This window comes from Syzygium oleosum, unplaced genomic scaffold (assembly GCF_021117445.2).
Source record: "Syzygium oleosum isolate NSW1041296 unplaced genomic scaffold, Sole_v2.1 Sole_v2.22, whole genome shotgun sequence".
In the NCBI taxonomy this organism is placed as follows: domain Eukaryota; kingdom Viridiplantae; phylum Streptophyta; class Magnoliopsida; order Myrtales; family Myrtaceae; genus Syzygium; species Syzygium oleosum.
This window is the reverse complement of record NW_026607506.1, coordinates 2,833,267-2,842,918: the sequence shown is the minus strand read 5'-3', so window position 1 is coordinate 2,842,918 and position 9,652 is coordinate 2,833,267. Positions and strand designations below refer to the sequence as shown.

Below are 9,652 nucleotides of genomic sequence, written 5' to 3'. Positions count from 1 at the left end.
TTATTCGTAAACCTTTGCGAAAAATTCCAGAGTAATCATTCCGGTCAAATTTCGCTGAAAATCGCTGATGTGGTGGCGTGCCATGTTGGACAACCAAAGATGACCAGACCACTACGTTAGTGATTTCTAGTAAAAATCGACCAGTAGGAATTTCACGTAAAGGTTTGGGACTAAATATGCAATATTGAAAGTTCTTGAAGACTAAATTGATATCCGTACAATAGGTTTAGAGTTGATTGGACAATTTTCTCCTCAATAAGAGCTTGATTGAGGTCATATTGGATTCATCTCTTCGATAATTATGTTTTCAGTTTGAGCTTGTCAACGAAATTCAATTGGAATTGAATTGCAAGGAAGCCCGATCATTAATGGAAAGTTGGAGCATCAGACTTTGCAAGACATCTCGAACTATTAGATGTGTAATTTCCGCATTTGAGTCCAAGTTAGAGAAGGCAAAGAATTTCCTATTTTGGATGTGTTTGTTTTGCAGAAAATGAATGATTTGAAAAAAAATTTTCCTAAAAATGATTGAACAAAACATATTTTTAACATCCATGAAAATATTTAAATATATCAATTTAAATAATTTTTTTTTACAAATCATTCAAGGTCAAAAGAAATTTTCTTAACGGAATAGGATAGTAGCCAAAAATGAGGAACACTGTCTGGAGTATTTATCACGGTAACAACAAACATTTATCCGAATGAGTTACCAATCATATTCATGTTTGGTACCATTAAACTAGCTGGTAACTTAATCAGAATAAATTGGTAAGTAACTCAAAGTATGGTTGGTAATTTGACAATAAAGTTCGTAACCTAATAATGTTCGTAAACTATGCAAATAAATGTTGGTTACTCGTGCAATCCGAGCCATGACTTACTCATAAATTACATCCAATATGTTGGGGGTGTGGTTTATACTCCCCAGCAACTGGATAGCACGAGAACCTCGCTCCCCAGTGAGCGGGTGGGGGTCCGGGGGGCCGTCTCGGCGGGGGTTTGCGAGAGCAGCGCCCCTTAGCCACTAGAGGGCTTTTATAGTTTAAGCCAGAAATTTTCCTATTTGAATAAGTTTCCTAATTAAATGATTTCATAATTAGAGTAGGTTTTCTATTTTGAATCAAACTATTGCCTATATATATATTCTCTTTCTCTTGTAATTGAAAGATGTAACAGAGATGCGAGGTGCTAATTATAGCGGAATCCTTTACTGGACGTAGCCCTAGTTTAAGGGTGAACCATGATAAAAACTTTGCGTCTCTAATTCTCTTTTGCTTTTACTCTCAATTTTCTTCGTGATTGTGCGGCGAAATCTAACGTAGCAGTTAGTGTCTATAGACTTAAAATTTCGTGGTAAGATTTGTGAGTTACTTTGCGAGATTGAAAGAGTATTTTTGCGATGAACTATGAGGGCTAAGTACTGTGTGAGCTGTTGGGTGTCACTCGGAGCTAGAAAATACCGAGAGCATATGAGCGATTTCTAGTGCTGTTCCAATCTTCACTATATCGCTTGATCTACACATGAATCATGCGCTGCTCCCCTTATGGAGGAGGAGGTTATGCTGACCGAATCTTCTTCATAATGTCCGATCACTTGCATTCGCCATAGTATCGCATTGAATTTTTACTTCTCAAAGAGAAATTTCTCATCCAAGTCCGGGAAAGATGATTTCCCTAACCCCCAAATTCTTCCCTCACCAGTGCTAATCAATGAATCAAACCAGAACGATCATCAGGGCTACTCGTGATAGGCATTGCTAACTAAAGCTCTCGAGAAAGCAATCGACTTTATGTATCGCCGCGTTCTTACACTAACTAATGCCATTTTCATCATTAAAACAACTAAAACGCAAATTGGATATTGTAAAAAACACGTAAATAATAATCTAGGGTGCGTTCGCTTCGCGAAAAATAAGTAATTTAGAAAACATTTTCCAAAAAATAACCACTTGCATCGCTTACAAAACTAAATGAATGGAAAAGCTTTTCATCGCCCACGAAAATAATTAGGCATAGATTGTTATGGATAATGAAAATATTTTTCGTTAACTAATTTTTCTAAACGATATAAACAATTATTTTTCATAAAATATTTTTCAAATCACTTATTTTTGCGAAACGAACACACCTTAAATTATAGTTTCGAGTTCAATGTGCTTGTGATGATCACATTGTCGTTTCATTTTAGTTACTTTTCTCGTGGCAACTATGTGCTAGACTCGTTATTGTAAAATCTTAAGATGGCCGCCATATATAGTATATATTTTCGAGTTTGGCCCATCTGAAATTGAGTCAAGTCGTTATGAATAGTATCATAACGGGAAAATTATCCAAAAAGTCATAACCCTATTGTACGGTGGCCAATTCAGTCCTAAACCTTTTAATTATGTCAATGTAATCTTAAACATTTTGACGATTTGAAAATATAGTCATAAACCTTTTAACGAATTGCCAATATAATCATTCCGGCTAATTTTGACTAGAAATAGCTGACGTGGCGGTATAGTTAGCGCCGGCCTTCCTACGTGGTGCGGCTTGCATGGTCATGGATGATCTTTTAATTTTTTTAAAAATATTTTTGAATTTTTTTTCTTTTTTTTTTTCCTTTTCTTCTTCATCCGCGGGCCACTGGCAGAGGTTGAGGGGCGACACCCCCTGTCGGTCCCTGGGCGAGGGCCTCACCGGATCTGCCCGTATCATGACCGGGACCAACCTTGTAGATGTCACCTAAAGAATTCGCATTCCTTTTCACTTTGTGAAAAGTCTCTTCACTTTGTGATAATCCAAAAGGCGTTACACCAATTGATAAGAAAAGGACAGGCCATACGCCTGTGTAATCCCTTCAGCATTCCTTTTCTAACCACAGGCGTAGCCATGAAAATGACCCGGGATTTAGTAACGGACTTAACCTTGTGCGCGAAAGTTAATTCGAGACGCGATGTCACCGTGCCACTAACCGAGCTCAAGGTGTTCCCGCCCGGCCTGTCTTCGACATATCCGGCGGGGCGAGGCTTATACAGTAGTGATCCGGGGACAAACTTTCGTGGTGAAACGAGTACGCATTTCAGCATCAGCAGATACGAACCGTTCACGGTTCTTTTTCTTTGACGAGATGATGTTTTGTCATTTACAAAGCTGGCATTTTTAATAAAGCTTCCGTCGGTTGGGAGGATTCGAGAGATCACATTCGCACACGGCACCCAAAACCCGAAAGAGACGGGCAATCATTCACGTTTGGTAATCTCTTCCACTATTATCTCCGAGTGATAAACAATTTTTAAGCAATCCAAAAGGGCACAAACCAATGCATTGTAAAAGCAATGCAATTGGGTAAGATGGAACAACAATTATTGAAAAAGATGAAGCTAGCTGTAGCAGCTGGTTCTGTAGCTTTCCATGAGGACACATTGGGTCTCGATAGAGGAGTTTTTATATCAATGGACTCCACGCATCAGAGTGACGGAAATAGCCCGACGGAATCATCCCCTTTGGTAGACTGCAAGTCCCGACGATGCAGAACTTAGGTAAGACACTACTTAATCTTTATCTATTCGACGGCAACAATGGGCCGCCGATGACTACAACCCGTGCACATATCGACCTTCAAATGGGTTCGACCGCTGTACTGTAGAGCGCTTCACATTGTCCGGGTGCCAAGTGGTTTTGAAGATGGACATTTGGCCATGCGTATTGCCAATGGTCATCAAAGGCCCACCATCTTTCGGCCGTGAATTGATGATTCACTAAGAAAAATGTCTGTATAAGGTAAGAGGCTTATTCAGGTAAAGGGTTGGACTCTGTTCAGAAATCCTAAGAAGAATCCTTTGAATCCTTCTTTCTCTTCCAATTACGGACTTAATCATCGGAGGGCAAATGCTGGGCAAATGCGGGTTATAGACCCCAACGCCGTGGCCCATATTTTGTGATTGCACATCAATTGTTGAAGTTGGGCATTGGGTTGACGAGGTGGTTCCCACGTTCAACATTAACAGGTCACTTTCTCAGTGCCATTCATGGGCCCAATCTAATCCTTCTTCTCTTAAGAACTGCAGTGTGAAAAAGGACAGCATAACAAATGGCACATGCATATGTTCCATTCTTTCTCTAACATTTCTACTTTTTCGGTGCGTTTCATGCCGGATTTATGCCTTTTCAGCGATTCATGTCGGTAACATGAACTTGCAAATTGTGTTGTTACACCATGTGTGATGGCTTGACCTCAAAACTGGCCTAGTAATCAGTACTTCATTTCGTGTTACATGTTTTTGTCAACCTGGTAATAAATATTTACCGAATCTTGAGTTGTTCATGCCCATCAATTGGTTTCTTTTTGGCTCGGACAGCAGATAGCTTTAGCGCCAAATGAGGATCGGTTGATATTGACATTAGTTAGTGGCACTTTTGCAGTCATTGATACTAAACATCGAGAACAATCGAAGAAATCAAGCTAGTTTTGCATACAGGTTTTCCTTCAATTACAGGAGCAATGCCCTCTCGCGATATGCATACGGAATCATTTTAAAGATGTGCTAAAGACATCAGTTGTAGATGACCACACGGCATATAAGGATCATCATATGTTTTAATGGGCAAAACATGGCGAGATCACTTTTCAGATGAAGTTGGAATACAAAAGCTTAAAAGAAGCTGTTGCTGACTGCGACTTGCCAACCTGCATTATCAGGCAGATCACTCTATCTGCTTCAGACGCAGAACTTTGATTTAAGACGACATTGTGTAATATCAGATGAATAACATTTAAGACATTAATCTTGTCATAGTAATCCATGTTTTTCCTCAATTGAGGACGGACTCTAATGTCATCGTCCGATATTGAAATGTTCTCACTGGGTTGGGATTTATGCCAGGCCTCATTGACATGAATCTTGTGTGTTACTCGTGCATTCTTTCAGCTGCTCAAAGTTTCCTTCAAATATTACGAGAGATCAATCTCCTTGCCAAAACCCTTGGAGTATTCGCAGTTCCGTTTCTTTTTATCAACTCACGGATGAAGGAAAACATGCATTTGTCATATCATCTCAAGCGTTAAATGACTCGCGCAGTCACAATAGATAAATTCCGGCAGATGATAAGCCAATCTGCTGAAGTGAAGGTAAAATCGACGCACGTTGCAGGAAAAGTTACCCATTTACACCCATGAAAGGACTGCTTCTTCGGTTATATGTCTTGATCAGTAAACTCCAACATTCCATTGCTCTGCCTTCTTCAATTGCCTCTTGTACTCTATCCGATCGTTACGTGCGAATACGCAAGGATGAAAACTATGTCAATGTCCCAGTCACATAAAATTTGGAATCAGAGACAGCACAAAGATAAAATGATTCACCGTCTTTTCGCCGCCAAAGAAACCTTTATGTCATCGGTGCCTTTCTCCATTCCCTCAAGTCCACACTTCCCACACTTGCGCTGCATATTGAGCCATTCTGGATTCTGGTCTGAATGTACATCTTCTAGCCCTCATCTTTTGTCTATTCTCTGCTCACGGCATAATCGACTCTAAAGTTTGTTGGGAAATTGTTAGATTATATAAAATAATAATTGTTGGAAATCTAGCGAAAAAGATAAGAAAATAATATCAATTTGCCTGAGGCATGCAAGCATTGTCCTTAAGGATAATTTCGCCCCTTGGAATACGAAACTCGGTGCGTAAGACTCTAACGGCTATCCTCCCAAGATATAACATACCTTCTTTTATACTCCGCACACTGAATATTAAAAGGAATAGAAACAACGTTATGTGTATAACTCATCAAAGAAATGAAAGATAAAAATGGAATGAGAGTGAAAGGAGAGTACTTACCAAACCATTTCGGATAATGGTTGATGTTCAATTTTATAGGCAAAAACAAAAGAGAGAGTACTTACGAAACCATTATAAATCAACTGGTGATGATTGAAGAATATGACCATTATATAATCATTATAAAACAATGAAGAATTTATGAAGAAATAAATCAACGTTATAAAGCCATTATAAAACCGTCAAAAAGTTGTTGCAAAACCGTTACAAAATGAATCGCTTTCATGGCAGTCTGACTACTATCAAAGCCGTTACAATATTTCAAAACTACCGAAATATCCAACAAAGTTTTCCGGTGTTCTCTCTTTCTTCCCAAACTCCTACTGACAAATGCACCAGATACCCCATTAGGAATGAACACAATATTGTCTACTTAAAGATGCAGCAAGAAGAAAGGTAAGTCAAGAAGACTTGCCTCCACATAAAGCAATGAACTACTTGTTGGAACGCCCCAGAAGAGCCATGCTAACCCATTGAACCGCATCGCATTGCCGGGAAAGTCACTTGTTGATGAAATGAAATCCAACAGTATAAGGTCGTCAAACAGGTAAGGTCGTTTCTTACCTCATAGTCATCGTGTTTCTTGAAGAACATCTTTCACAAGAATGAGCGGAAAGGAGCAATGCCAGTTCCAGCTACAACAAACAGAGAGCGGAATGCCTTCATTAGAGCTTAAATGTCGTAGAACCAAAACATGACCTGGACATGTGTAAGGATGGCTAATTGGGGATGCCAAAGTAAGACTAAGACTCGGAAACCTTATTATGACGATGGTAGCATTTGGATCTTTCGGCATGAGCATTTCTTTTCCGACAGGTCCTGTAATTTTCACCGCAGCTTCCGGCATGAGGTCACCTGCAATGCAGTAAACAAAACAATTAATAGTTTGCGGACATCGAAATTGAGTAAAAGGACAGAAAAGAAGAATCCAAGCCAAGTTTCGGAAATTAGCTGTCCGAATATGCGTCTGAGTCTTGGGCGTGAAACAGGAAAGTCCAACTTGGACTCTGCTGGGAATATACGGAAATCAATTTCCATGTGGACTTCTGGGTTTGCTGATTGGTCAGAGACAAGAAAGAAATAAAGGATAAGAATTATCCTTCCTTGATGAAGTCGGAAAAGAAGAAGGGGCTCACATTTATATGCATATAAATATTCGGATAGAGGAGCCCTGATAAACGTTTGTTGATAAAAAGCAGAGTGGTTTTCGTGAAGCCTGGATCCAGAGCAAGAGCGAAGACTTCTTGAAGTGCCGCTGCTTGCGAGTGCTTGGCAGTTGATTTCGTTCGTGAATTACATCCAAGAAGAATTAGTGTTCAAGCGTAAATCTTGTGATAAGATTTGTGTATAATTCTTTCACGAGATTGAGAGATTATTTCGTGAGGAATTGTGGGCTAAACACTTGTGTGAGTTATTGGGTGTAATTGGGGCTTGGGAAACACCGAGAGTGTTTGAGTGACTCGAGTGTGGTTGTAATCTCCGTTGTATCGCTTGATCATGGTGGAATTCCGTGCTTTGCTCTCCCCGTGGACGTAGGTCACTACGACCAAACCACGTAAATCCGGTGTCCGATTTATTTTCTTATTCTCAATTTTATTGTTCAATCGCTTGGTTTCCGCAATAATGGTATCGAGCTAGATTTGGTTGAGTTGAAGCGAATCGATGGCGATAGAAGAAGGAAAAGTGAGAATCAACATTTGATGGGAAGGATTTTGGTTTCGGAAGATGCGATTGAGGATCATCTATATCGATGAAACTGCACTTGCCCATGCCTGGGAGAAGCCGAGACGATGAAGCAAGCTGATTGGGAATTGCTGGATAGACGAGTTTTGGGTGTTATTCAGCTGACGTTGGCACGTAACGTCGCGTTTAACATCGTGAAAGAGACAACCACTGCGAGTTTGATGAAAGCCCTGTCGGACATGTACGAGAAGCCTTCTGCGATCAACAAGGTCTATTTGATGCGACATCTGTTTAATTTGAAGATGAGCGAAGGTGCGTCGATTGCGATCATATTAATGAATTCAATGTGATCGTTAGTCAATTGAGTTCGATTGAGATTGACTTTGAAGATGAGGTACGTGCTTTGATTCTATTATCCTCATTGCACGATAGTTGGAATACTCATGATACTCTTGCTGTTAGTAATTCTTTTGGGTCGACAAGTTTGACGTTTGATAGTGTTCGAGATTTAATTTGAGTGAGGACATCCGTAGAAGAAGAATGCGGCGAACATGTATCTCGCTTTAGTAGGTGAAAATAGAGGAAGAACGGTACACGTGTTAGCTGAAGTAGTATGAACTCGAATAGACGAAGTCGATCCTAGGATCGATGGTGTTGTCTATTGGGTTGTGGCAAGAGGGGGCATCTTAGAAGGGATTACCTTAAGCTGAAAAACGAGAAGGGTAAGGGAATTAGAGTTGATTCTGCGGATGATGTTGCAGCTATAGCTGATGGTAATTCGGATGATGCTGATTATGTCTTGTCATCACGATAATTCGTCGTTTGGCGGATGGATTATGGATTCTGGTTGTTCTTTTCACGCTACACCAAACAGGAACTGGTTTACTACTTATCGGTGCACGGATAGTAGTAAAGTGCAGTTGGGGAACAATTACTGAATGCGATGTTATTGGTGTTGGTGATGTTAGAATTAGAATGCATGATGATATCGTGTGGACATTGACCGGAGGTGAGGCATGTTCCGAGTTGAAGAAAAATCTGATTTCCTTGAGTACCCTAGATTCACTTGGTGTCGGTATTCTTGAATGTGGAGTTCAAAGTTCTTCGAGGTGCCATGGTGATAATGAAAGGAATTAAGCATAGTGGCTTGTATGAGCTTCAAGGTGAGACAGTGACGGAATTCGCTGCGGAGACGTCGAAAGCGTCGGTTCGAGAGTCCGAATTGTGGCATATGCGTTTGGGCACATTAGCGAGAGAAGCCCGAGAAGGTTCTAAGTGAAAGAAATTTGCTATGTGGTTATGTGGCTAACAACTGAATGTATGCGAGTCTTGTGGTTTAGATCAACGGCGGAAAGTGCGGTTTAGTACGGTTGTCGGAGAAACCACTGGGAGTTGCGAAATTAATTCACTTAGATGTTCGTGAGTTGTCACGGTTTCCTTCAAGGAAGAGTGCGGTTATGCTAACGGTTGTTGATGACTACTCGAGGAAGACTTGGATGTTTGTGATAAGGCACAAGTTTGATCTTGTTGTCGGGATCAGTGGCGTTAAAAGCTTTGATCGAAAAGGAGGCGGTAAAACGATCAAGCAGTGCGGACCGACGAGTATGGAGTTTTGCTCGAAGGCTGTTAAATGAATTCTCGCATGAAGGAAGGCATAGTGAAACACCGCACTAGTGCCAATGAGCCACAACATGTTGCGGAGTTGATGAGCGAGAACATTACTAGAGACGGCCCATAAAATGCTCTCTAGTGCTTGTATGGCTAGGAGATTCTGGCGGATGCGCTTAGTACGGCGAGCTACACGAAGAATAGATCCCCATCGATCTGCCGATTGAATGTCGGACTCCGAAGAAGTGTGGTCGAAACGTTACCGATTATTCTGTTCTTAGAATGTTTGGTGTCCATGTTATGTTCGAGTTAGTGATGGTAAGCTCGATGGAAGGGAAATGAAGTGCATGTTCCTAGGTTATGTACAAGGTGAGCGACGCTATAAGTTGTGGTGCCCGAATTAAATTCACTGTTATCGGCAGAGAAGTTACATTTGACGAGTCTCCGAGTCTTACGGCTAGGAGTGTTAATAGCAATGTTTATACGGATCGGACGGTGTTCGCTTGAGGTGGAGTTGAAACCGAGAAACTCCCGAGG

At 40.7% G+C, this 9,652-nt stretch overlaps 1 pseudogene; it reads right to left on the bottom strand.

Moving 5' to 3' along the window:
* Positions 1-5,194: 5,194 nt before the first annotated feature.
* On the bottom strand, positions 5,195-7,594 carry LOC130140856 (ferredoxin--NADP reductase, chloroplastic-like; annotated as a pseudogene).
* Positions 7,595-9,652: the final 2,058 nt, after the last annotated feature.